General features: G+C 37.3%; 1 protein-coding gene across 6 annotated transcripts in view; it reads right to left on the bottom strand.

Moving 5' to 3' along the window:
* LOC129771687 (PAN2-PAN3 deadenylation complex subunit PAN3) overlaps positions 1-27,908 on the bottom strand; it is a 98,365-nt gene that overhangs the window by 58,472 nt on the left and 11,985 nt on the right. For 3 of the 6 annotated variants that reach the window (XM_055775602.1, XM_055775606.1, XM_055775603.1), the window contains exon 2: positions 25,644-26,486. The exons of 2 other annotated variants lie outside the window; for them this stretch is intronic. The gene's annotated coding sequence lies outside the window, so the exon portion shown is untranslated. The remainder of the gene's footprint in view (positions 1-25,643; positions 26,487-27,908) is intronic. One more of the 6 variants, XM_055775604.1, reaches the window with a different exon arrangement.

The following is a 27,908-nucleotide window of genomic DNA, read 5'->3' as shown; positions in this document are numbered from 1 at the left end:
TTATTCTCTAAATTACTGAATTGAAAATGCTTGTGAGATGGGAGGAACAGAGTGGAAAAGGAACAGAGAGAAATTTATAAATGATTTACTAAATTCAACGCATTAAGATAGGATATACATCATTTTAAAGCTTCAACTTGCGAGTTTTGGATTTTACATGCGATTTTGCATTTTTTATGCGTCACAAAGTTACAGTAGTTCAAAAATCACTTTAAAATGTCAACTTCGCACTCTGTTTCTCTAACTTCTTTATATCGAGTGTATAACTTACAAAATAATAACTAGACTTTTCATATTCTTTCATTCGCTTAGTAAGCGATCGATCGTGAGTTCAAAACTCAGAGCCCTTATGACCCATTTTTGTGTTTTTACAGGATAACTACGTCCGCGCAACAATGATCAGCGATGGAGATCGATCCACGGTCGAATGAAGATCGATTCATTCATATAACTGCTCTGCTCTGCAAGGAACATCGGAATGCTGTTCTAATAATAACACAACAATGATCATATCAATTGTCTCCGCTATCCGGCTGTCTAACTGAACAATCGAAGAACAGAAGGAATACTCTTACGCCGAAAAATGGCAACTGTGTAATGTGTTATTTATGATATGATATGATAAACATGTGACCTGTACAAGATTCAAATTCGGCTCTGTTACAGCTAAAATGCTAATGAGCCTAAATAAATAAACAAGTGGGATAAAAAAAAATATCCATACATCGGAAGATGGGCTCTTCTACAGAAAAACGGTTTTTCTAACATGCTGTAGTTTCGTGCAAAATCAACACATAAAGATGAAATGTATATCATTAGAAAGCTTTCAAGTATTAGAATATTTTATGTATAATATGTTTATCTTGGGTAATTAGATGTAGTGGATAACAATAACGGGAAGAAATAAAAAAAATGATTACTTTCTGTTTTTTCAAAAATATTGGGGACTAACTTTTTTTTTCTAACCTACTCAATAGCAAATCCAATTAACCTTATAAACCAGCTTTCATTTTGTTCCAAGAGTGCTCCTGTAGGACGTAAAAATATATTTCAGTATGAATGAAAAATTACCCCTTCGTCGTTGATGCTGAATAATACAATGAACAATGATCGCATCAAAAACCGAAAGGTAGTTTTAAAAACTCCAATAAATTATGTTATGTTTAATTTGCTGCTTTGACAGAAAAAATAATTTTTTGCATCGATTTTACATTCAATTAGCACTCTATTCTTCTATTTTTTTTTGTCGAGTGTATATGGTATTTTTGCATGGAGATTTCTGAATGACATTTTCTTGACATGTTTCCGAACGTTACGAGTAAACATTAGTAATACTTTTTCAAAGAAAAATGAAAAAAAGTTGTTGCTTGAAAAACTTTTTTGCTGTAGAAGTACCCTTCTTCCGATGTATAAATGACTTGTTAGTGGTTATGTGAACTATTCGTATAATTTTTTTCGAAAAATTTGTTAAATATTTTCCAAAGAAAACATGAACAAATTACTACATTTTACTACTATGACCAACATTTTTTGAGCTTTTGATGGGCGATGAAACGTATGTTAGAATTTGGACAAATCCCGAGTCAAAAATATTACTTTATTAAAAGTTTCTCTGGTATGTTCGAATTTGTTTTCGCAGATAAATTCGCTCGTTGATGATATGGCAAAACATCTGTAGATGTGGAAATAAAACAAACGTTTTCATCACTGGAGCAACTACAGGGTGGGCCATTTAAAGTGGAAGGATTTGTTTTTGCAATAGCATAGTGAAGAAGTGGAATTTTAAATTTTTTTTTTGAAATTCATTTATTTTGGTCCAAGGAGATTTGTTCTAACTACTTTTTGATTATGATATCTCGTAAATGACCGCCTCTGGCCTTGACCGCAAAATATGCCCTTTTTTCGGCATTTTCCATCACTTTGCCCAATGTTTCGGCCGATATGGCAGCAATTTCTTGTCGGATATAGCCTTTCAGCGCAGCCAGGGTCCTTGGTTTGCCAGTGTATACCTTGGATTTTAAATATCCCCATAAAAAAAAGTCAGGAGGCGTCAAATCAGGTGATCTCGGTGGCCAGTCATAATCGCCGTTTTTCGATATTAATCTTCCGGGGAACATTTCGCGCAATAATTTGGTCGTGGCAGCCTCTGTATGGCATGTAGCGCCGTCCTGTTGGAACCAATAATTGTCCAATTCATTTTCACGAACAAATGGCAATAAAAAATCGGTTATCATTGTCCGATAACGCTCCCCATTCACGGTTACTGTTGCTCCATTTTCGTTTCCAAAGAAGTACGGGCCGATGACTTTATCGGCATAAATGCCACACCACACAGTAACTTTTTGGTCGTAAAAAGGTTGCGTTTCGATGAATTGAGGGTTTTCAGTAGCATAAAACCGACAATTTTGTTTATTCACTCCTCCATTCAAGTTGAAATGCGCCTCATCAGACATTATGATTTTTTGCCAAAAGCCACGTTCATTTTTGGCCATTTCGATGGTCCATTTCGCAAAATCAAGTCGACGTGGTAAGTCAGATGGGTTAAGTTGTTGAGCCATTTGAATTTTATACGGAAACATTTTCAACTCAACACGAATTATGCGTCGGAGAGTGGTTCGAGCGATGCCTAACTCTTGCGAACGATGGCGACCTGATGTCGATGGAGTCTCTGCAACACTGGCTCGAACGGCATCAATATTCTCGTCGAAACGTCTTGGTTGTTGTCTGGACAGATGACTGGCATTACCAACACTACCAGACGATATAAATTTGGCATATAATCGACGTATAGTGTTGTCTCCAGGCGATGGTTTTACTTTATTTTTATTTTTCCACGCACGTTTAGTTAACACAATTGAGAAGTTATTTTGAATGTACAGCTGAACAATTTCAGCGCGTTGTTTAGGTGTGTATTGTTCCATGGTTAAAATTGTACTGAAATGACGCTTCCAACGCGGTATGACATTTGTTAATCTGACATCTCTGTCAAAAGTTATGGGGTTGCCAGATGCTTCCACTTTAAATGGCCCACCCTGTATGAGCAGACATTTTTATAAGGAGAAGATTTTCAAGAAGTGAGAGATTTTTTCAATAAAAATGTATGAAAAAATTATCGAAGGGCAATTGGAGTCTTGTTTTTTGCCGTATTGAAAATTTCCTCCACAAAAATCATCGAAATTGGATTTAACATTTGATGTTTTTTTTTGTAAATGTAGTTTCATGAAATAAGAAAGAAAATCTTACCAAACTGGAATAAATTCATCCTATAAATCCTTATCTATGCCGATTCCGCTAACTGATCCGTCAACTAATCCGTCACGGAAGCGTACAAATTCTCATGTATATCACATTATATACACATTCCATATGAGGTTTCTTTAGACAGCAATCGTTGTAAATTAAAACTTCACCGCAAGCTGCTTGCGATTTATTATCGTGTCGGTACATTCAGATGATTCATTTCTTGTGTATACCTTGTCCTGGATTCATGATCTATGGGATTGAGCACGTGCACTTCAGCACCCACCGTAATCCGATAATACACATTACATTCTTGAACCAGGAAACCAACCAGAGTGCAGGAACTGTCTCAAAGGTATTTTTGCTCATTAATTCTAACGCCGAACAATACGGTTGAGAACACCTCATTGGAACTCATTGGCGTTATTTGAACACATGAAAAATGGCAACTTTCAGGTGAATGATGATCAAAGTGCATGAAGCTCAAAAACATGGTTTGTTCCTTGCCTCTCTCCATTGGGTATATTCGACGGAATATTAAGCACTGTAAACTTGCGCTGAATTATAAATGACAGCAACAGCAACAGTGGCAGGGCGAATAAAATAAAGACAGTTATAATCGTCACCCATAAAGAGGAGAATGTGTTCGGGAAGAACACAAAAAAAAATAACAATCGTGCAAACGAAAAGTACGCCTCGCGAGTTGTTGGTGTTGTTGAAATAAGAGTGAATATTATTCATATCGCCTCTTTTTCTCTCATTCCGTTTTCGGTCCATTTTCGCTTCACCTAACCTGTAATTTCACTGCGGTAGAACAAACGATTCCCCGGTGGCAGGGGGGCGGTGGCGGTGGTGCAAGTGCGAGCAACAATACAGCTGATGTATGTACAATAACTGTAAACTGTTTACAACCGATGGATGGGATGGATGCTCAGCTGTGCGCTCCCAAATCCAAGCCGAAACAACCATGTGCGTAATAGCGTTTTTGCTTCGTTAGCAAATATTTTCAACCTGCCGCGAAATGGTTCTTCGAAGGGGTTCTGTGAAGACAAGCCGCATCACAGTTCGAAATAAGAATTGCGCATTTACAGTCGAGTGTGAGATGACCATACCATAATAATCGTTACTATATTCTACATCTACATATTCTACAAAGCTCGAACTGCCCAGTAACGATCGAGCGTGAAATGCTTGTTCCAGAAATCAATGAAATATTTCACAATTTAGGGGATAGGTTAAACTCCAATGAAACGTAGCAATACATACCTTTCCGCTTTGTAGAGGTTCAATATTTCTTAAATCAATGCACAACGGGATGACGATCCCTTATTGATCTTTGGTTTTGAAGTACTCAGGGCGTCGTAAAATTTTAGAGAGTTTTTTGATAAAAACTTAAACGATTTCCTACATTTTATTCTCTAAACAAAATTTTGTAGGCCTTGTTTTCAACTTCAACTTCGAGAAAACTACCTCAAGAACTATGAGGCCTACAAGATTTTGGTCGAAGAATAAAGTTTCGTTCATGATCATTAACACGTTGAGTGTCACGGTTTTATAACGACACTATGGAAATTTTCAAACGTATTAGGGCCAAAGTTTCTTATCGTAGTGGAAGGTATTGACGTAGGACTACGTCTTTCATTTCTATACCGGGGTGTAAAATCAAAGTTTCGAAAACGAAAGCGTTACGCCGGAGACCGAGATTTTGAGCGTTAATAGCTCCTAAACAACTGAACGAAATGGTATGATAAACACTTCATTCGAAAGATAAAATGTCTACGCGTTCTATACTTGTTACTTTTTGATCCAAAAACTTGTTTCAATAGTCTTAAAATTGCTTTCAAAACAGGCTCTTTAAATCACCAATCGGTATATAAGCGAGCGCCGCTCGGTAATCCACTCAGTTCTAATTGAACAGCGATTGGAGCATGTTGTCGCTGTTGTGGTGAAGCTCTTCGTTTATCATGAAAGCGCGGATGAACGGTGTCACCAAGAGCCTGTTTGTGCACCCTAGGCCAGAAGGGAATCCATCAGGAGGAGAGTGATGCCACAAACGGTTCCCCGGGAAGACATCGCTACACACACATACACGCGCGGAATTCTTTCCGTTTGGATGCCATTCAGCATCGAGAAAGTTCCGGAAAGATCTAATCATTTCTGGAAAATAATCTGCCAGTTCCTCTGGGAATTTAAAAATACATTCATGTGAAAAAGTTTATTTGAATGTTTTCTATCCATGTAACACTGTGACCAAATATTTTTCAATCAAGTACTATTAACAGGTGGTTATCGAGTTAGTATTAACCACTGGTGGGCTTCCAGTATCGAGGAAAATGTGGAAATATCTAATCGTTGGTATCACACAATGGTAAAACACAATACTAATATACAAACACAATACAAACGTTGGTAAAACACAATACTAATAATGCATAGTTGTGAAAATGCCTAAAAAAGGACAAGTGGAAGTTTGCTCAAGTAAGGTTCTGTAAGGTTCAAAATTAATTCAAGGGCAAGAACTTCGTTTCTATGGACCGCATAAAAAATACCTTGAACAGGTTTCGACGAGAAAGCGACCAGGATCTGGTAATAAATGAATGAATGAACATTGAGAATAATTTTGCGAGATCTTTATTCTCTCTCTCCCTCTCTCTCCAGAATATTATGTCAAGGATTACAGAGTTATAGATCTTCAGTAGATTTTTTTTGTAAAGTATATAATTATAAATTATTCAAAAACCGTAAAAAATATATGACATTTATTGTCGTAGTCGTAGTGTCACAAAACACAATACTAATACAGGTCGGACTCGATTATCCGGAGTATTGATTTTTTTTTTTCACTCCGGATAATCGAGTCAAAACATTTCTTTATTTGTTTTTTTTTGCATGTATTTTTCGTATTTTGGAAATAAAAGAGGAATTTGATTTTTGATTCATCCCCTTAAAGTCAGAAAACACCTTTCTCACATGAAAAAAATTAATTTATCCAGATTCTATCAGGAGGTGATATACGATCATTTTGGAAGTGCAACATTTAAAAGTTAATAATTTTTAATGTGTTATTAATTTTATCCTAAAAATTTATATTAAACTAGATTGTTTCTATCAATCAAAATGAAGTTCTTTAACCGCTCCACAATTTGTTCCTTGACGCACAACTTCTATCTTTCTTAATTTGGCTGAAATATCGATATAAACAATTCCTGGTGAAAATTCGAGCAAAATCTTCAAAAATCACGATTTTTACCCCACTGTACATGTAATAACCACTTAAACTTCACCTTGACGTTGAAAGGCTACATTTCTTCATGAAATAAGCCATATTAGAAATATAAAAAAAAATATTTTATTCCAAACTGAATATAATCGAGTCCAAAATTGTATATAATCGAATCACAGATAATCAAGTCTGTATATAATCGAGTCCGACCTGTACTGTATTCTATTAGTCAAATCGTTTCATTTGATACCAATATTGAGGGGATTGCAAAAAATACATAGTCGACCATTTTGTGGCGGCGACCTTTTCGAATTTTTGTTATTCATAATGTAGTGTATTCTCCAAATCAAGCCATTCAGCCATTTTTTTTGCGGCGGTCAAATTGAATATTTCAGGATCATGGAATACGCAGTTTTATAATGACAGTAGAATTAAATGTATGTTTCAAATTTCAGATCAATAATTCAACAGGAACGGGGTCAAATTTCTATTAATGTGGGACAACCCAACAGACATTCAAACATACATACATCCAGGTCAAGGTTCATTAATAACTGTATTCTAATAGTCAAGCCCTTCCATATGATACCCATATTGATGGGGTTGCGAAAAAAATATGTATGACGCCATCTTGCGGTGGCGGCCATTTTGGATTTGCATTTTTCATAAATAACGTTTCTGAGTTCTTTATTATGCTACTAGTCAAGTCCTTTCATTTGATACCCATATTGATGGGGTTCTGAGGAAATAGGTGATCCGCCATTTTGTAGTGGGCGCAATCTTATATTTGCATTTTTCATAAATAACTGTATTCTACTAGTGAATCCCTTCCATTTGATACCCATATTGATGGGGTTGCGAAAAAAATATATATGGCGCCATTTTGTGGAGGTGGCCTTTTGGATTTGAATTTTTCATGAATAACTGTATTCTACTAGTCAAGCCCTTTCATTCGATACCCATATTGATGGGGTTTTGAAAAAAAAATTGCGCCATCTTGGATTTGTTTGTTTCATAAATAACTGTGTTCTACTAGTCAAGCCCTTTCGTTTGATACCCATATTAGTTATTCAATATAGAACTATTATACAAAAAAATAAAATACTCCGGATAATGGAGTCCAAAATTCCGGATAATCGAGTCTCCGGATAATCGAGTCTCCGGATAATCGAGTCCGACCTGTAATGCATAGTTGTGGAAATGCCTAAAAAAAACAAGTGGATGTTTGCCCAAGTAAGGTTCAGTAAGGTTCAAAATTAATTCAAGGGCAAGAACTTCGATTCTATGGACAGCATGAAAAATCGACTGTGTCTAGTGTCGACTAGTAAAAGAAGTCCGATTGAGCTGATATTTTGCATAGGGTAGTTTTTCATGGGAATCAACATTTTTAATCAAGTTCCCTTTGAAAATTCGGAAAAATAAAATGTCTATGTGTTATATGCTTGTTAATTATTGCACCAAAAACTTGTTTCGATGGTGTTTCAATTGCTTCGAAAACAGGCTATTGAAATCACAAAAATGTGTATATAGGCTGGTACCCGTTCGGAAATCCTCTCAGTTATGATTGTACAGCGGTTTGAGCATGTTATTGCTGTTGTTGCGAAGCTAACTTCGTTCATCAAGGAAGCGCGGATGAACGGTGTCACCAAGAGCCTGTTTGTGCAAACAAACGACATTGAAGCGTCAGATTCGCTAAAGATTCCACCTAAGGCCAAAGGGGAATCCATCGGGGAGAAGGCTAAGAAGGCGACCAAGAAAGCACCTGCATCGATAAAGGTTTCCGCTTGAGGAGATAAAGGCTGGATATTGAAGATAGCCGCCACACACATACCCGCGCGCAACGCTTTTCGTTTGGTGGTCATCGAGTCAGCACCGATTGGCGGCGGGCGTCGCGCGTCGAGGGAACGTCGAGAGAAGAAGAAACCGAAACGTTGTCATCGCTGCTACCGGGGAGAAGAAAACAACTACCGCTGCCGAAAAACTCAAAGTAACTAGTGGGATTTTATTTTCTGCGAATTAAATTTAATTCTTCATATAAATTTGAATTACTAAAGAGTTTATTTTGTTTTCCAATAATAATTTTTACAGCGATAAAAATACATTTTGTTTGGTCATTTATGCAATGAAGTGCGATCATCGTAAGGTCACGTCTTTCGGCCATTTCTTAGGGGTGCAATAAATCTTAAGAAAGACAATTCCAGCACGACGCTCGCCGGCAAATGATTTTTACTGAACAATTACTCAAACGGGAAGTGGGGGTCGTGAGGAAGGAAAAGCGAGTGCAACATTTATGTAGACTGATTGGAAGCGACGAATATTTTGTCTATTGGAAATGGTATACAAATTACATCACACATAAAGGGGGCAGGGGTGAGAATTAGTGACAAGCTGAATAATTTGCCTTGATTCAAATGCAACTTCAAACAAACGATCACTGAGCCAACGATAGTCCTACGTCGATCTTGCGGTTATACCACAGATATAACCCCTCCCCTAGATTTCTTATTTAGAAACACATGTCCAAACACGAGAATTTACACAAAAAATGTTACGGGCAAAACATTATTTTTATTATCTAGCATATACAAAAATACCATATACAGGGTAATTTCGATATAACGTACATTTCACTTTCAAAATTGTACGTTATATCGAAGCATAATAAAGAACTCAGAAACGTAGTTTATAATACCTTATTGTATTGCTGTTTGGGTAAGGTTAATGAACAAATTCAATTAGAAGACGAAGCCAACCTTTCTCATGATATTTCCCTTTCGTACTGTTGATGAAAGCTTGATTCATTTAGAATCCGGAATCACAAAACTAGTTGTATTTCGGGATTGATTAAAGGTACAAAACATGTTTTAGTATCAAAATACAGATAATTTATTGTTCTTTCAAAAAAAAAAAAGTTCTCAAAAAATTATTCCTTTACACTTTGGAAATGTGTACGCTGTATCGAGTGACGTTATATCGAGGGTACGTTATAACGAGGGTACGTTATTTCCTGTTATAAGTTCCCCTGTATTCCTTAAATATAAGAGACTAGCTGACCCGGAAAACTTCATCCCGCCCAAAATTTGTTTTTGTTACCAATACCTTCAAACATTCACGTTTACTTACTAAGCGCAAGTTCATGAGTCCAATCGCAGAACTGTTCATTGATTGATCTTCTAATCAACCCCGTTGAATTTACCTTTTACTAAAAAATTCCTAGTACTTCTACCAAAACTCATCATTATAATATCAGATTATTTTCAGGGACAATTCTCGTTCAAGATTTTTCAACCACTTGCAAATAACATGTTTCTCCGTTACATGGAATGAATATTTGATACAGAAAATATGATAGAATAAAGACTGATCCCTTCGCTCTCCTCCCCTTAGAGAGGAGGGAGGAGTGTCTATTCACCATAGAAACGTTTCGTGCCCCCTAAAATATTCACATGCCAAATTTGGTTCCATTTGCTAGATTAGTTTTCGAGTTATGCAGAAGAGGGGGGCTGTCATAAAAATGGCACAGAATCATTTATTGCACCCCAAAACCTCCAGATGCCTAATTTGGTTGCATTTGCGTCACACGAGTAACGTAGTAATTTGTGTTTATTTGTATGGTAGCCCCCCCTTAGAGAGGGGGGAGGGGTCTCAAACCATCATGAAAATCTTCCCTGGCCCCAAAAACTTCTTATATATAAAAGTTCATATTTTGATGAGATCTAAAACTTCGTCCACTACACTATATCGATATCTTGACTTTAAACAAGATTAGAATTTGTTGGAATTTGTTTTTCACTGAAAACATGAAAAAGATGTTTTTTTTTATCCCATTTATTTATTTAAGGCTCATTAGCATTTTAGCTGTAACAGAGCCGATTTTTAATCGTGTACATGTCACATGGTTATCATATATCTATAATTAGCACATTACACAGTTGCCATTCGCCAGTATTCCTTCTATACCATTACATATGGTACATTCACACAGTAGCCATTTAAGAGTATTCTTTCTGTTCTTCCATTATCCAGTTGGACCAAGGACAGCGGAGACAGTTGATTGATCATTGTTGAGTTATTTATAGAACAGCAGCCCGATGTGTCTTGCAGAGCAGAGCAGTTGTATGGATGAATCGATCTTATTTCGACCGTGGATCGATCTCCATCGCTGATGATTGTTGCGTGGACGTAGCTATTCTGTAACAACACAAAGATGGTCAATGAGGGTCCTGAGTTTTGAACTCACGATCGATCGCTTACTAAGCGAACGCGCAACCAATGTGGCTACGGAGACCCCCCATGAAAAAGATGTTGTTGAAAAACATTTTCCCTGACTTGTTGTTTTCGGGAATTAAAAAAAAAATTGTGAATGACAATTTATGACAAAAATATTTTTCTTGTCTGTGGAATTTTTTTTTAATTCTGGTATTTTCCACGAAAATTTAAACAATTTCCTTCATTTCCTTTTTTAATCAAAATTTTGTGAGTCTTATAACTTTTGATATGGATTTTCATGTAAAAATTTGAGAAAAAAATCTTTGGTCCTTCTCAAAAAGTAGTCTATTTTTTTAGAGGATTCAAGTATCCAATGTTGCTTTTATTACGAATGTCTTTACACCTACAACGTTTCACTGCAATCTAAGCTAGTGATATAAATGGCCAGTCGAGTTGATATGAAATCCGTCAAATGCTTCCGGAAGGAATGTAAGGATGTGGATAGGCAGGTACTGATTGGACAAGTGGCAACACAAACGGATCAGACATTTTTGGAAATGCCTGGTTCGAGAAATTGGTGTGAATCCGTTGGACATACGGAACAGTACACGCATCCTGGCAACCAAAAGTATTGGAGCATGAATTTTTCTGTAATTTCGTACTTAGTACTGTTTTGCTTTCTGTATTACAAATAATATCAACTATTATTTATGAGATATGTAGCGGTTTATAATAAACGTAGACTATAAATCTCCAGAACTCCATCATTTCGCATCGACTGTCATGAAAATGGATACTAGACAACTTTATGATTTTATTGTACCTCTTTTTTTCTTTACGCAAACGCATCTGCCGAATAACAACGAAAACAGCACGAACGTGGAATCCTTCTACTTTTGCGCTGTTTACCCCTTTGAAAATCAAGTTCACTCACAGGAAAAAACTAACAACATATACTGAAGAACCTACAAAGAAATTAAAACTAGGCACGTTAATCACCAAATTCGACTGTTTGGTGATGGATGATGAAACCAACATCAAAGTTGGCTTTATTCACCTCTTGGTCTTTGACATTACACCGCATTAGAATGCGACATGGTCAGCGAGACCAAAAAGCAATTGAAGTTCGATAAAAATATATGGTTTGATAGGCCAAAAATAATTTTAATTTAAAAAGCAACAACTTCATTAATTCTGGCACGAGAACTAAATAATAATTGGTGTCTCCGCAGCGAAGTGTCAAAAATAGGGCCATAATTCTACATGAGAAATCAAACATAAGTTATTATTCTCAGAATAATTTGTTCCCGAGATTTGTCATATAAAAACGAAAAATTGTAGCGGTAGTGGGGGTAATGTGGTCACCTGGCGTAAAATAGTCACCTGCTTGTTTGGTAGTATAACTATTGACTATTGGCACCATATTGATAGTCACCTTATGTTTGAAGAATTTCATGACTTTTGAGTCACCCTGTGCTTCAGTGGAGCTGTCGCATGTCAAATTATAAACAAAAACAAAAAACGCTCTCTCGTTAGCCATTCGGCCGTAGTTTTGTGCGTTTCGAATTTAAGGAACTTCTAATGAAATTTAGTTTATTTGACCTGATATTTGCGACAAATCAACAGTTTAGATGACTGTTCACATATTCTAGGGGAGGTGAACAGATATTTTGTTCAATTTCAGTGATTATTTCGCATATTTCGCATTTCGTTTTTGGGGGGCGAAGTGGGCAGTGGAAGATTACTACTGACAATGTTCTGTTTCAAAAGCTGATATATCTTATCACCTTCGGCTCCTAAAGGGGTCCCTTTTGTGGTTTTGAACCAGGAAAATATGCCACCCTAACCAAAACCAAGTGTCATTATGGGAAACGTTATGTGTTTCCTACTACGTTTTTGTACGTATGAGAAAATTTCAACCGCCATTCTAGGTGGATAGGCCTACCTCATTTCATACATGTACCTACCATTTCAATAATGATTTAAACAAATTTGGCCAAAAAAACACCCATAAATCTATCTCTTTTAGAGTGATATGTCCGAGTGACCACTTTCCCCTCCCCCCACAGGTGACCACTTTACCGCCTAAAAAAATAACTAAAAAAAATGTTGGATTTTTCAACCTTTTTTCTAATAATGAAAAATGCACTATTTACAATTTTCATAATAAAAACCGCTTACTATCTTGAACTACAATAAGTTGAGCTACAATATTCTTCGAAGAATTATAGTGGTTTGTGGGCACAGGAAATGGGCATGTTCCTTAGGGTGACCACATTCCCCCCAGTTCCCCTATATTGAGTAGTAATTTAGCATTTGATTTTGCGTGGTCACTACTGTTTGTGATTCAGCCTGATTTTTATTTCATACAATAAGTGTCAAATTTTCATGACTCTATGACGTTTATATCATAAGTATGTTTAAATTGCACATCTTTTGAAATCTTAAAAATTACAAAAATTGCGAATTGCAATCTCTAAAAGTCTTAAAAATCTATAATTTCAAGAAGTGCGCGCGTGCTCGGCGCCTTCCTTCGATTCTCACCCCACTTCGAGATCGTATCTAATTTAGCTTCCGATGCACTTTCTCCACCTTCGCACTCTCAACTTATGAAAACGAACCATCGTGCGTCTCGATGATAAATGGTCTCCCACCGATTCTGTTATCTAATCGTTACGTCAAAACCGTCTGATTGAGCTGTAGACGGCGATCAGCAAAAGCGCACCGAACCCTCCTTCCCCCCGCTTCCTCTGCGTGTTCCATTGCCCGACGACGACGATTGCAGCTGATCGTGTGAAAGACCCCCTGCTGTTGGGCGAAAATTACCAATCCAAACCACACGAACCTTGCGGTGGTGCGCTTGTGTTTACATATTCTCTTTCGTCTCTATGCTTTGCGTGTTATGTAAAAAAAAGAATCTTGGAAAGAAGACTCATGACCCAATTATTGGTAGGTAAGTGCGCCTCCTCGGGCCGGAGATGTGCATTACTATGACCGCCGCTTGAGGAGAACTCGCCTCACTCTCTCAACCAATATCAGCGATAGTTGAATTGATTGAAAAGCTAGGAACGTATGAACGAGGTCACGTTTCAGCAGGAAAAGGTCTGCTGTACAAATTGACAATCGAAGCATGAAAGTTGTTAAGGAAATGGAATCGAGCTGAAAACCTTCCATCTCTCTCGTTTTCTACTCGCTATATTCACATTGAATTGCGGCGAACGTTTCAAACCTGTATGTTTGGGAACGGGCGTGAGCGGTATTGTGTCTTGTCTGGAAACACAGTCACTCATGGTGGAGACAGGGATGCCATGTTTTCGATCAGCAAATCAATGCACGAATTTTCGAATTTTTCTTTTTTTTGCAATATATTTTCGCTTGAATAATATGATGCAACTATATTTTTGTCCGGGCTTCCAGGAGCAATTCTTAACCGATTTTGGATTTATTTATAGCAACACACTGGTAAAATCAGTGACTACATAATACCCTTCCCTTTTTATGATTTTTTTAAAAATTCACTTCTAGAGTGAACTCGACTTTTCGATTGCCAATGCTTCTCGACCGCTTACCAATTAACCGGCTTTCAGCTATCGACGGTTTTCGTGCATTGGTTTTTTGTTATTCCTGGCAATAATTACCTTTTTTTATGTAAAACTAGCTGACCCGACAAACGTTGTTCTGCCGTAAAATTTTTGATTGGTAAATATAACGAACACATTTCAAGAGGCTTTGTATGCTATCGTTCAGATCTGTAAAATTGATCTAAATGATGATTTTCACTGCGAAACATAGGGCCCTATTCCGCCAACACTTAGAAACAAAGAAATAATTATTTCATTTGATCATTTATATCGAAAACATAAATAAGACGAACTAAGTTTTCACTTGGCGATATAGAATTATTCTTATTCGCTCTCGCCTCTGTGGAATAAGCTTGCTCTCTTTTTCATTATCGCTGTTGTTATAAAAAAATTGCAATCTTTTCTTTCTAATCATAATTCTAATCTATATAAATAAAAATGATTTGAGGTCCGTTCCTTACGATTTAACTCAGGAACGGAACAACGGATTTAACGGCCAGTATCAGGATTGATGCGTCTTAGTCTGCGTCAGGTTTATATGCCAAAAAAGTTATGAAAACCATTGGAAAAGTTGGAAAATTTTAGTCATTTTTTTAGAAAATTTTGTATGGAAGTTGAAAAACTGGAAAGTTATTTTTTACCAAATTCGATGATTTGATTTAAACAGCCAGTATCAGGTTTGATGCGTCTTAGTCTGCGTCAGGTTTATATCCCAAAAAAAGTTATGAAAACCATTCGCAAAGATGGAAAATTGGAAAGTCATTTTTTAGCAATTTTGTATATCTATATGAATGAAAATGATTTGGTCTCCGTTCCACACGATTTAACTCAGGAACGGAGCAACGGATTTAACAGTCAGTATCAGGATTGATGCGTCTTAGTCTGCGTCAGGTTTATATGCCAAAAAAGTTATGAAAACCATTCGGAACAACAATTTTTAACAATTTTTGTATGGAAGTTGAAAAACTGGAAAGCTATTTTTTAGTTAATTTGATTATTTGATTTGAACAGACAGTATCATGTTTGATGCGTCTTAGTCTGCATCAGGTTTATATGCCTAATAAGAAATTACAAACCACGAATACTGATCACGTACAGAAAAATAATTTCTGTGGGGACTTGAGTATTCGAAATTATTTGAATGAAACTATCAATTGTTGGTGAGACGAAGTTCGTCGGGTCAGTTAGTATAATATAAAATTGAATTTGTTTTTCGGCAATTATTTTGTTTGCAATAGTCGTGCACTTTGCTTTGTTTACGAACCCAAAAATTTGACATTTCTCTTCGAGATAAATTTTGCTCAAAATCTAGTATACTGAAAATATTAACGAAAAAAAAAAGATACATAACTCCAAATTTAGTTCGATTCGAGTTTGAATTTTCTCAAACCGAAATACTCATTTCGAAATACGGAATGTCACCCCAGGATTTGTCATTTCCACAGAAGCGATTTTTATTGCTTGGGAGTCTGCGGTGCAATATCGACGTGTTTTTAGTCATACGTTGGTTATTGTGGCTCTGCTTTACAGCAAAATAATAGGACATCTGTGAAAAAAAAGTTACCATGAAGCATAGTAATCATATGCTTAGCAAACTTACTTGATCTTAAATTTGAAAAACAAAGTGCTTCTCAAGTTCTTTTTCCTGGTCCAATTTAGCTTTTTCAACACACACTATTCTCGCATTTTTTGCATCCCCAAAATTGAAGTTTCATAATGATAACAAAACAAACAACCCCTGCTCTACAAACCGTATTCCCCTACCCATTAAAGTTACGATAATTCTTCACCTGGTATACATATATATACACACCTTGATCACAACCAAATGTAAATATTGATATTGATATCCGTCAAAAATGAAAGAGCTTTACCAGTCTACCTAATAAAACATTTCAATGAAACTCGTTCACTGGAATAGGATATTTTGCTCGTCTCGACAGTGATTGAAGCCGAGACGAGACGAGACGAATTGCTCGTCTCGTTTTCTGGAATAGGGCCCATAAATATGCGTACCTCTTTTTTGTTGTATTTTCCCTTTTTATTTTAAATTAGCTGACCCGGCCACCGTTGTTCTGCCATATAATGTATTTCTAGAGAATATTTTGTTAGGTAAAAAAACCGAATATACTTCAAGAGAGTTTGCATGTTATCGTTCAGATCTGTAAAATTGATCTAAATGATGATTTTCACAGCGAAACATACATATGCGTACCTCTTATTTTCGAATTTTCCCTTTTAATTTCTAATATCCTTCTTATACAGGGTTTTCCAACTTTAAATTCCGAAAGTAAATTGAAATAAAACACACTTAGAATTCGAATTTCGATGAAACTTTTATTTCAAATTAAAGTTTGGTTTATGCCATTATGTGTGAAATACAACATCATTCAAATGTCCACCTAGGGCTTCCTCGCACACCTTGATCCGGAACAGGTAATTTTCGATGACCTTTCGGCACATATGGGGCGATATCTCGGTCATAACTTCACGAATGTTGTCTTTCAAATGTTCAAGAGTTTGCGGAGAGGTGGCATAGACACGGTCTTTCGCATAACCCCACAAAAAAAGGCTAGCGGGTTCAAATCGCATGATCTGGACGGCCAATTGGCATCACCAAAACGCGAAATTATGCGTCTTTCAAATTTCGTTCGCAATATGGCCATGTTCGGTCGTGTTGTGTGCCACGTGGCGCCGTCCTGCTGAAACCACATGTCATCCGTATCCATATCTTCAATTTATGGCAAAAAAAAAATCGGTTAACATGCGGCTATAGCGCTCATCATTCACAGTTACCGTCTCGTCGTCCTCATTTTCAAAGAAATACGGCCCGATGACTCCACCAGACCATAATGCGCACCAAACAGTGACTTTTGGCGGATGCAATGGCCTCTCAACAATCACGTGTGGATTTTCTGAGCCCCATATACGGAAATTTTGGGTGTTCACATAGCCACCGAGCTTGAAATGTGCCTCATCGCTGAAGAAAATTTGATGCGAAATTCAGCATTTTGCTGCTGTTGTTCGTTCACCCAATCGACGTATGCCCGACGCATTCCATGGTCACCACGCTCTAATTTTTGTACCAGTTGGACTTTATATGGATGTAGGTGCAAGTCCAAATGTAAAATTCGCCACAATGATGTGTTTGACAAGCCCAATTGCTGAGCACGCCGTGGAATCGAAACATTCGGGTCATCCTCCACACTGGCAGCAACAGCAGCAATATTTTCGGACGAACGCAGATTACGATGATGCACAGGTTTCACAATATCCGCTACGGATCCAGTTTGTTCGAATTTACGCACTACATTAGCGATTGTGTGCTCTGTAGGCCGTCCATGACGACCAAAATCCGTCCGTAATGCTCGAAAAACATTTGCCGGTTTTTCATCATTTTTATAGTATAATTTAACAAAATTAACACGTTGTGCGATGCTAAAACTATCCATATTGTAAAATGGCAGACATTCTACTAACGATATGACGCTTTGGTTGACAGCTATGTCAAACGGTTGTCAGCGCAGGGCTGTACACTTTCGGAAGCCCGAAATGGAAAACCCTGTATATAAAGATATGCACAGTCAATTTTTTCGAATTTTTCAAATCATCTCAAATATTTTCCAAAGTACTCTATCATTCTAATTTGGGTGAAGACAAACTCACAAAATATATGGACGACGTAGATCTGATCAGCCGTTCTCCCGTGATGATCAGTTATAAGTACGTGGGAAACTCTCTTTTATATATAGAGATGTGCATAGTCATTTTTTTCGAAGTTTTCTAATCATTCTAATTTGGGTGATGACGAAAAAGATATAAAGATGTGCATAGTCAATTTTTTTTCGAATTTTTCTAATCATCTCAAATATTTTTCAAAGTACTCTATCATTCTGATTTGAGTAAAGACAAACTCAAAAAATATATGGACCACGCAGACCTGATCAGCCGTTTTCCCGTGATGATGAGTTTTACGTACGTGGGAAACACCTTCTTTTATATATATATAAATAAATTTACCTTCCCTTGAAATAAAAGGAATAAGCGTAACACGATATGTAGCGAAAAATAAGCCGGTACTGGGAATAAATTCAAAATATGAAGGAATTCGGCTGAAATATTTTAATTGATGTGATTGAATTCCGGCTTCAAATCTCTAGAATGGGAATACTTCTAGCTAAATAAAATTTCATTATTTGTTCAGAATGATTCTACATCCCATATAAGAGAAGAGCGAAATATACATTCAGTCACACCCCGACCAGCTTAATGTGTTGACGTTGAGAGTTTATTTGGAGCAGAGAAGCCAGGTTTGAAGATATGTCTCCATTTCGAAGACATTTGACTTACTTTGAAGACATTATGAAATATGTGAAGACATTTCAGTATGATAGCGTACGTGGGTTTCTGAGAGATATTACTATTATTAGAAACTTTTCCAGACAGAAAATCCACAAGAATGAATTCAACAACAAAGCGACTTTCACTTCAAACTTACTTCATTCACTTCAATTTACTTTTACTTCAAAGACGTTAGTTTTTTTGCGCTCGAGAATTCGAATGAGACTGTCATTGTATTTTTATTATGTTGAGCCTATACTATACAATAGATTAGCCTAAATCTTTCAAAGGAACACTTCACAAATCGGAGGTTTTCTGGTTACATATAGTTTCAATAATTAGTTTTACGGATATGGTTTCAGTTACAACCAAAACTTTAAAGCTGAAATAAACCAATTGAGTTTTTTTTATAAATCGTTAAACAAATCGACAGTTATCACAGTTCCGTTTTTGTGGAAGAACTGGGGCTATATCAACGGTTTGTCAAGCCAATTACCAAAAATGTGTTCGCAGTTGCGCCATATATTCTTTGTTAATGGAATGCGCTCTATAATAATACCAATTAGAATAAACATTGAATAAGTTATCAAACTTTAAATTCCCTTCGATATGATTGTGAAGACATTTGAAAAAATCACCAAAATCACGTTAAGAAACATTTCGCAATCTTTTGTTTCTAATCACAATTATAACATAATAACAAATTGCCAACTTTCTTTCACGCCAAAATCAATCTTTCATAAATGTCAACAGTACATCTTGGAAAACGCGAATTGCTTCGGAACAGATAAGCGAAAGAAAAAATAAATATTATTCAAGCGCGGACCGGAGAGTTTTTCTTATGGAGGTTAATATGACAGTTATCACTTCCAACCTGGAAAATTTTGTATATTTATTACAAATAATTTTCATTCCGATAAAGTTAAATGAGGATCAATATGATAAAATCAGGATAATTTGAGAAAAATCTGGCAAAATTGAGTGTTCGTCAGAATATCAGGAAATGTGCCAAAAAGTCTGGGAATACCTGAAAAATTAGGAAGGTTGGCATCTCTGATTGCAGATGTCCTTCTTCTTGAATGGCGTTAACGTTCCCTGTGGAACTTTTGCCGTCTCAACGTATGCATTTACTAGCGTCATTAATTAATACTTAGTTGAGATTTTTAAGCCAAATCACACGCCTTGAAAGTATTCCTAGGGGCCAGCTCTAGAATACGCGTGACCACAGTGCAAGTCGAAGGAAATTTCTCTGACGAAAAATTCCCCGGCCATAATGGTAATCGAACCCGAACACCCGACATGATAGTGTTAGACTTCAACCACTCGGCCACGGGTGCACCACTAACATGATTGCAGATGTCCTGTTTAGTTACGAATCCAGCCCAACAGCACAACAACTCACATTTTACATTCTAACAATCCAAGTGCAGACGACCATTGAACCGCGTGGTCACAAAAACATTTTCCATGAACTATACTGCCGTTCTACGCATAGTTGTCCCATGTTCCAATACCAGCAACTGAGAAAAACGCAATCAAAGTTTTCTAACACATTTGTCTAGCAGAAGCTTCAAGCATTTCAGTTTAGCAATACACCGGGTTTTTTATAAGCACTAAGCTATTGTTTAATTAAATGTGAAGAGATTCCCTCAATTGAAGCAATCTAGGTGGATTAGGGGCTTAAAATGCATGGTGGGACAGTTATGCGTAGAATATCAACATGGGACAGTTGAACTTGATTTTGTTTTTTTTAATACTGGGAACAAATAATAAGTTTTTTTGTGTTTTTCCAAAAGATTATGCATAAAAATATTCTTTTATGAAGCAAAAGTGAAAATTGTCAAAAAGTAACATTTGAGAACTATGCATAAAACGACAATGTCATAGCATAAAAAAGTAAACATAATTGGTGCCGTAGCAAGTGGCATCGGTGTGTAGTATATAGTAATGTAGTATCCCTAATATCAGTACTGGCTTAAAAGTCGCAATCGAATATGTTATTTTCTTGCATACCATAAATAATTATAGCAAATATTATAAAGCATGTACCAATCCAGCATTCTACCTCTTTCATCGTAGCGAATAGAAGTTCTGTTAAAGTTTATTTGTTTGAAAATTAGTTCGTTCTTGAAAATCAGAAATGAATGCATTAGCGCTGCTGAACACGTCGTACGCGAGTGATGAAAGCGAAGTGGAAGGTGATGATGTCCGTCCATCTGGGCTAGACGCTACAACGGATGACCATATGCGTCATATTTCCGACCAGAATACAGAAGCGTCTTCTGATAATTCGACTGAGTACGAGGTTGTGGACGCTGAGCATAACTCTGATGACAGCTACGTTGGTACATTGAGTAGAAAACGAAAAACGAAAAAAGAAATTAAGCGTGAGGATTCCATTAAAAAGCGTAGGTTGGCGCACAAACGTATACTACAAAAATGCGATTGTCCAAAACAGTGCATTACCCTTTTGTCGAAAGATGACCGAACGAGCATCAACGAGTCGTTTTAGAAACTTGACGAGGAGGGACAGAGCAGTTTCATACAAACTTTTGTACAACCTGCTATTCCGGTTAATCGACGCAAACGCTGTAGTACTCCTATGATGGAATTACGCAAGAAGAAATCGTACAAATGCAATCTTCCCTCATCCGCCGATGACCAGATTCCTGTATGTCGAATGTTCTTTTTGAACACACTTGGTTATAGCAAACATTGTGGGTATGTATTCAACATATTTTAAAAACACAAGCTATAGTTAGATAATATTTATTTTCCTTTTTCATTAGCAACATCATATACCGATGTATCAACCAACCAAAAAATAGCGAACCTTATCATTCCGAACGTGGCAAGTACATCAGGTCAGATGCTGCTGTCACATTCAATTCACACATTACACTTCCATTAGATTATACCAATTGGGGCTATTCATAAACCACGTAAGTTCATTTTCAGTCAATTCAGTCCTTCTCTTCTTCTCTCTTGATGCATACATTTCTGGATTTTTTTACAAATCGTATATTTTGACCAAATCTCCTCTTTTCCTGAAAGTGTACGTGGTTTATGGATGACCCTTTTCTTTCAAAAGAACTCCTAGCAGTTTATATTATTACATGAATAATGCACATAACATTCCTGTACTTGAATCGATTCATTTATTATAGATCTACATAAAATACATAGTGGGACAGTTATGCCTAGAATATCAACATGGGACAATTGAACTTGATGTTGTTTTTTTAAATACTGGGAACAAACAATAAGGTTTTTTGTGTTTTTCCGGAAGATTATGCATAAAAACATCGTTTTATGAAGAAAAGTGAAAATTGTCAAAAAGTAACATGGGACAACTATGCGTAGAACGGCAGTATATGAAACATAAACAAATTCCAATGAATCGCCATCACCATAAACATGAGACGACATCGTTAACAGAATCAACCACCACGATGCAATGCGACACCTGGCCACGTCCTGAATGGGCACTAGAGTTTATAAAAGGTTTAGAAAGAGAATTAAAGCTCGAGTCATTCAATATCTGAACCCATCGTTAATTCACTTATTACTGCAGCGCTCCTAGTGATCGTTCTGAAATGTTTTGACAGCGGTGTGTTCTGTTACCTCTTTCAGTGCTGAAAAGATCGTCACGATTCTTTTCGTTTCAAAGAAATTTAAATGCTGCGAACCGAAAATCAGAGGGGTCAGATTAAAAAAAAACGAAGTCGTTGAAATTGGCTGAATCGGCCGTGTGTAGCGTTCTCAAACATATCCGTTAGCGACAAACTATCGATAGGCAGGATCATAGCAAGCGTCGTAGTAGAACTTAGAAAGCTGGAATCTGCATTTGAAGTAGTTGAGGACACAGGACACTGAAGCAGAATCTAGTGACGAAAAGACGTATCCGGGAGTTGTACAATGAAATTCGTACAAAGAACTAGAATGCGTCCTCATTGACGATAAAGCGTGCGTGAAGGTGGATTTGGGTAGCTTCCTGGCGGAGAAGTACTACAGTGATATTCAGATATCGGGTGGATTTCTTCAAAAATCACATCACAAACCACCCAACTGCTTTCAATTCTGTCCAATTGACTGATATCTAGCAATTGTCAAACAGAAGTCATGAAGAAGAGTGGGAAGGTGACTAGAAATGCGACAAAGATGATAAGATGGTGTAACAAAATGGCCGCTCAGGTTAGCCAACCGTGTCCAAAATTTGATGAGTGGTATTCAAAGAAACCTTCGAGATAATTTTTTCGTCATTTTTTTCTTTTAAAAGGCACTTTCATTTAGAATACTCAACTGTTTTTTTCTTTGACGTGATTCCGAGATAGATCCGTTTTTTTGCGTCCATATATTAACCATTTGCACTCGGATTTTCCCTCTTATGGGACATTAAAGTTTATTAGTGATTACGGAGAATTGAACTATTTCAACGAAATTTTATGTTTCTTTGGAGTTTCCTTTTGAAATGGCACATGTCGAATCAAAATATAAACAAAAAACTACTAAGATATATAGCCTAAATTTCAGTTCCGTTTCCATCCAGAATCGCGCCGAGTGCACACAAGCTATGCTGTGTCTTCAGCATCACCATTTAAACTGTTAAATAGTTAGATTGTTCCTTTGTTTTTGTTATCACTCGATAATTCACCGAAACAATGAGTTGTACAGAAAAAAAAATTTAAAACAAATCTGATATCACTGAAAATGTCATATTTTTGTTCCTGTTAGCATCGACTCTAAGACGTAACAAAATGTATCTTCTCTCCAGTTTATCGAAAAATTATAGGAGATTGTGTTCAAGGCACGACCGCTTTGTTGACGTAGAACTACGCTGTAGTTTAATTCAAGTCGCTTGTTTATAACTGCAAATGTTATTTTATAATGCTACGAAATTTTATAAATAACCATTCTACCAGTTTGGTCGCCCTGAAATATTTTTTTCTTGTGGAATCGTTTGACGATTATTTGTTTGATGATTCATTCTTGTCCTCGCAGAACAATACATGCTCGAGATAAACGCAGTTATCATCCTTAGTGGAGAAAGTTTTGCTACTGGCAAGCGAAACCAAATAAATTAATAACTTAGCTTAGCTTAACTTAACTTAACTTATTGAATAACTTGGTATTCATCATATAATTTTTTGGTGCACAACCTTAACATCTGCTTCACCATAGCGTCAGTTCAATGCATTGATACAATGTCAAAGGCACCAACGAAGCCTTTATGATGACGGAAAACAAACAATGTCAACTGCTTCGAAAAAGGCTGAATATTTGCCTCAGCAGAGATTCATTACTAATACCCTAGCGTAAATATTTCCCTCCCGCTATCTCCCTTCCTTGTCGCCACGTTCGAATCGACATGTTCATCCGCAACAGCGCAATACGTTAAAACGCACGTACGCACACAAATATCTATATATCGATTGCTTGGAGCAATTCAATTTACACACACTTATCTCCGTTTTGCGCTCTTCTCAACTGAAGCCCTTTATGTTAATATTGCCGGTCTAGATCAGCTTAGATGTCATCCTTTGTGGAGAGAGTTTTGCTACCGTCATGCGAAACCAAATCACAGACAAAACTCCAGAACATTTATTTCCTTGGTGAACTGACGATAGCCTAGCTTGATGATTCCCCATACAATTGTGTAGCTAAAAACCTTAATACAATGGTGTCAGTTTGATGCAATGATTGCAATGCTAGAGACAGTAGTTTGGTCGCGTCCACAGCTCAATCCGAAACTAAGACTTTTAACTTCTTCAGTTCAATCGTCTCTAACCTTCAAAACCCTTGGAAAACTTTACTTTTTCCTCGTATTACTCCTCCACCCCCATTGCCTTGAGAAAGGCATTCGATCCTTCACCGTCCAGCTCGCCCAGCAACGATGTTGTTCAGTCGGTGTCGTCACGAAGAATGAAAGTTACTTCTTCTTTTTTGGCTTTAAGAGGGTTTAAACCTTCCAAATGAAAGTTTGCCTCAGCGAGATCCACTGTTTATACTCTAGGCAAATATTCCCCTTCGTTGCTCGTCGGTAAGTTGCTCGTTATTGACAGCTCTGTTCGGGAAAGCACACCAGTGGACAGAAAAAATGTATGAGGAAACGGGAATGCTTCCATTTTGGCGTTGTAATGTAGAGCATTTCGAACAAATCTTAGGGAATTTCCGATTCGTTTGGTATGTAAATCGCCAAAATCCGTTCGCGGCAAAAATAGTTATTAACGTTAACTTTAATTCATAAAAACGTGACCTGTTTTCTGATTTGGCACCCTTAAAGAAAGACGTAGTGCTACGTCAAAAAGTGTTGCAGATCCGGAATTTATCCGCAATCAATAAGTTTTGAGTGTATTGCATCTGAATGTGACTTATTTGAAGTATTTAAAATTAATAGGCTCTCAGAAAAAGAGGATTTAAAACGCGCAGAAATAGGCTCCTTAAGTCTTGTTTATGTTCCTTACTCTGCACAGGATGAAACAAGGATAATTCCGGGAAAGAAAAATTTGCGTTAGTCCCGTCAACAGCTTGTTCTGGTCATGGAAATGGCAAGAAAAGGTATTTCAAAATGACGAGCAGCAAAATATCAAGGAATTGCACAACTGAAATTGAAGCATCGTCCAGTGGGTAATCAAGGCATCCAGAGCCGGGTTTCCGATTAAAAAAAAAACGTTTGAGGACATCCGTGACACATTTTCTGTGCAGAATATGGTGGAATTACGGTAGTTCCATAGCTATTTCCGTGGATCTAGCACCCCTGCATCCATGTCAGAAAATTAAGACGATAATCAAGCGAATGTACCGGTGGTTAAATAATTAGAAATGTAGTAAAGCAAAACGAATTTTGAGCATGAAATGAACCCAGTGTGGGAAGTCTTACAATTGCAATGAACATGAAAGCAATATCCATGTCGCGGTAAACTGATACCATCTCACAGCAGCAGCATACATAAACTGCGCGGTTTGATTAAAACCGTACCCTGCTGTACAGGCTGGCTCTGGAAAGGCATTTCTGGTGTGTGGGAATAAAACAAGGTCAACGTACATACCTGAATGTCTTACTTTCTTCGTGAGCACACGTTATGCGATCAATTATCAACGAACAGCGACTTTGATTTTCCAGTTTGAGCGAGTTCCACGGTGGTGTTCCAGTTCGGCGGTTTATGTCGCCGGTGCACACCTCCTACCGCCTACTTCTGTAGGTTTACGAGTCGAGTCGATACTTCCCGTCGCCAGTTTGACCGGCAACTGTTCACCCGTTATACACCCTCCTGTGGTCACGATCAGAGCTTGTTGTGTCTCTCAACGAACAACCCGCTGCTCGTTCGTCTTCCTCTCACTCACGCCAAACGAACAAAAAATCATTCAACAGCGCACAGGAGCTGAGTCGGATCCGATCGAATCGATATCTCCTTGTTTTGACTTAATTTCAACAGCTCTCGTCGTTTCCTCACGTCACTGATCTAGCTTATTCGATCCACCGGTTTAACAAGCCTCTTCATCTGCATCATTATCATTATCATCATCACCATGATCCTCATTGCCATCATTACCAGCCAGGCGGGATGTATTTGAAGCACATCATCGTTTTCAGCATAAAACGAAAGGAATCATCTGATCGTTGTTTTGTCTCTTCTTGCTGATTTATTCCTTTTCTTGTTCTTTAAATACACCACTCGTCAGACAGTCATCCTCTCTTCGCACCGGCGAGTCCACACTACTTTTCCTATACTTGTGCGTCTCTTCCTTTTTTTCTCACTTTAGCTTGTTTTTTCTTCTTCCTCGCGTACAACAGCAATAACACACTTTTGCTACACAACAACCACACAACCACTACAAAACAGCGCACACACACAAACCGCAACAGTATGGCTATGTTTTGATTCACACGACTACGATCGTGAAAAAGATGGGTGGTGGATGGGTCGAGAGGGGGGAAAATGAATAAAAATAAACACAAAAACATGGAAGAAATTGGCACAGTCGAACCTTCGCGTTCACGTTAATGATCTCGGGGCCAGAAATGTGCGGTGACCTTACGTCAGGTTACGTTGAAAACGGTGAATCACATCTTTCGAGAGCTAGATTGGTGTTTTGTTTGGTGGATCCAATTGAGATTTAGATTTACAGCTCGATACTTACACCTAGCGCGATCGCCAGCGAAACCTGTGTGCAAATTTACTTTGTGTACCTGGCCTAGACTAGTGATTTCACCTGCAATATGAAATAATGTTCTCTCCGTCGAGATGATCGTTCCAAATTTCACTAATATTCGAGCAGAGACGAACCAGCCCAGGCCCAGAAGGCTGGATGTCCTTGATTAAAGCGAAGCAAAACTATAGTATGCGAATGACCAAGGATGGTTTGTATTAAAAGTCATGATGAAGATTTGATAGTTTCTGATCCTGAAGAAATCTCGGTATAGCATAACCCCCAAGAAGTAAAATATATATGACTAGCTGACCCGGGAAACTGCGTCCCGCCCAAAATTTATTTTTCGTTATCACATCCACGTTTTCTTACTAAGCGCTGTTCATGGGTCCAATCGCAAAATTATTCATTGATTGATCTTCTAATCTATCCTTTAAAATTACCTTTTACTATAAAATTCCTAGTACTTCTACCAAAACTCGACATTATAATATCAGAAATGTGTGCTTAATTTGTATGGCAGCTCCCCCTAACAGAGGGGGGAAGGGCATCTTACCATAGAAACATTCATTGCACCTTAAAGTTTACATATTCCTAATTTGGTTTAATTTGCTCGATCAATTCTCGATTAATGCAAAAATTTGTGTTTCATTTGTGTGGCAGCCCCCCCCCTTAAGAGAAGAGGGGAGGAGTATCTAACCACCATAGAATCATTTATTGTACCCTAAAACCTCCACACGGCAAATTTCGTTTCATTTGCCTGATTAATTCTCGAGAAATTTTGAAATTTGTGTTTCATTTGTATGCAGATCATTATTGTTATAACTCGTTGAATTGCACTAAAAACGATATCAAGACCCGAAAATAACAAAAACTCAAAATGTCCGAAGTGCGACTTCGTGTTGTTTTGATTGCTTTGTTACTTCGGACGTATCGAGCGTCAGAGGAAAGTGGCGTCCGAAATAATAGTCGAGTGCTTAAAATTCGAATCTGTACATTGGACATTTTTTGTATCGGTAATAAAAAGGTGAAAAGGATAGATACTTGAACGGTTGTTTTCGCATTGCATTCAATGATTGAGCACTAATAGTATGCATCCATTAACTCGATTTGTTTACATTTGTTACTTAGGACCTTTTCAAAAGTTACGCGAGAAATGTCGT

This window comes from Toxorhynchites rutilus, chromosome 2 (genome assembly GCF_029784135.1).
Source record: "Toxorhynchites rutilus septentrionalis strain SRP chromosome 2, ASM2978413v1, whole genome shotgun sequence".
Lineage (NCBI taxonomy): Eukaryota > Metazoa > Arthropoda > Insecta > Diptera > Culicidae > Toxorhynchites > Toxorhynchites rutilus.
Note: the sequence above shows the minus strand (reverse complement) of the source record. Positions and strands in the feature narration are given on the sequence as shown.